This window comes from Pteropus vampyrus, unplaced genomic scaffold (assembly GCF_000151845.1).
Source record: "Pteropus vampyrus isolate Shadow unplaced genomic scaffold, Pvam_2.0 Scaffold30, whole genome shotgun sequence".
Taxonomy (NCBI): Eukaryota; Metazoa; Chordata; class Mammalia; order Chiroptera; family Pteropodidae; genus Pteropus; species Pteropus vampyrus.
Genome location: NW_011888811.1, coordinates 3,931,173 through 3,932,958, shown reverse-complemented (window position 1 = coordinate 3,932,958; position 1,786 = coordinate 3,931,173). Strand labels below are relative to the sequence as shown.

At 34.4% G+C, this 1,786-nt stretch overlaps 1 pseudogene; it reads left to right on the top strand.

Moving 5' to 3' along the window:
* The first annotated feature begins 955 nt into the window (after nucleotides 1-955).
* Nucleotides 956-1,073, top strand: LOC111737714 (annotated as a pseudogene).
* The last annotated feature ends 713 nt before the right edge of the window (nucleotides 1,074-1,786 follow it).

Here is a 1,786-nt window from a genome sequence, read left to right as displayed (position 1 = left end):
AAGGCAAGAATTCTGCAGGATCCGATAAATTTTGTACAGGAAAACTCGGTAATTCTTATTATTTAAAAATCAAGGCGTCACTTTACAGGTGAACTGGAGCTATATAGAGGAGAATAATAACGTGAAGAGGCATGAGGACTAATGCACTTGCAATTTTATCCTTTGTTCCCTGTGAAAACCCTTCCATCGTACACCCAGATCTTATCCTAAGATGGAAAGAGCTAGATCCTATTTTGTTCAGCTCTTACTTACTGTTTATTTTCATATAGTTTATCAATTTGTAATATCATTAATGTGTGGCGGGAGATAGCTATAACTGAAACAGGAGTGGTATCTATACATTTTAATATCATTGAGACTATTCTTTATCTAATAAAACTCCAAATGTATTCATAGCTCATCCTTGTGATTACAGGAAAACAGATATTATATATTTCTGTTTCTCCCAATGTCTCCTTTGAATCATTAACAACATCTTTTATTGCTACTAACTAAACCTAAAACTTTTTCCTGCTTCAATATATTAGGTTGTCCTCTTGACAAACATGGGAGTAATTTTCAGTAATATAGAATAAACAATAAATTTTATTTCATTTGTTTAATAGTAATACCAGTGAGCACTTATGAGCACTTAATATGAGTCAGGTGCGATGTTGCATGTGTCACACGTCTTAACTCACTGTATTCTACAAGAACCACGATGAGAAGCATCAGCATTGCTCCTTATATAGATGATAAAACTGAGCCTGGCAGAGTTGAGGCTAAGTTATAAACCCAGGCAATTTAACTCTAGAGCTCTTGTTTTTATTTAGTATTATCTCGGAATCATGTAAAACATTGGCCCTGTCACCTATTTTTCTAATTGTTTTCTAGTGCAAATATGATGAGTATAAAAATATGATAAATATAATTTCCAAATACATTTTTCTGTTTATTACTTAAAGAGTTCCAAAGAGTCTATGGCCATGCCACCCTGAACAAGCCTGATCCTGTCTGATCTCAGAAACTAAGCAGGGTCGGGCCTGGTAGTTACTTGGATGAGAGACCACCTAGGAAGACCAGTGCTGTAGGCATAAAAAACAAAAAATAAGGGATTGTAAACTGACAAGGTCCTTACAATCTGTGATGGCAAACAAGGGTTGCCCTGCTTAAAAAAAATAAAATAAATAAAATAATTTTTAAAAAAGAGTTGTAAAGATATGGCTCAACATGCAATTGCATTGGCACCTAATCTTCAAGAGTGTAACACTGAATCCTTTCCCCCAACGTACAACGTTGCTTATCCGTGGTCTATGTTTCATTAGTAAGAAGAAAAGTATACTGTCATACATAGCAAGAAATGCAGTGCTCTGGGTATGACAAATTGTGCCTTCTAGTAGTTCTTGTGGTTCTGTTCTCCTTTGCTAATGTTTTAGACTGAAGATGGAGAGGAGACGTCTGTAGCTGTTCTAAAAGTCACATGACAACATTCAGGAAGATGTTTTTGTGGAGGGCAGAAAGCTTTCCCTGAAGTTGCCCAGTTATGTCTCTGTGAAAGGAAATGGGAGTAAAATTATTTATTTAGACTAAGTTATCTGAGGAGAATTAGATGTTAGTGAATCAAACAAAATTGATGTAATAATTGGTAAGAAACATATTACATTGCATCATATCTAAGCCACTATTAATTCTAAGATATTATTTTAGGTGCCACTGAGAAAGAGAATATGTTGTAAATTAAACTATGCTACATCATGGATAGTAATATATGTTCTTATTTTATAGGTGCTAAAGTGTGGAAAAAAAA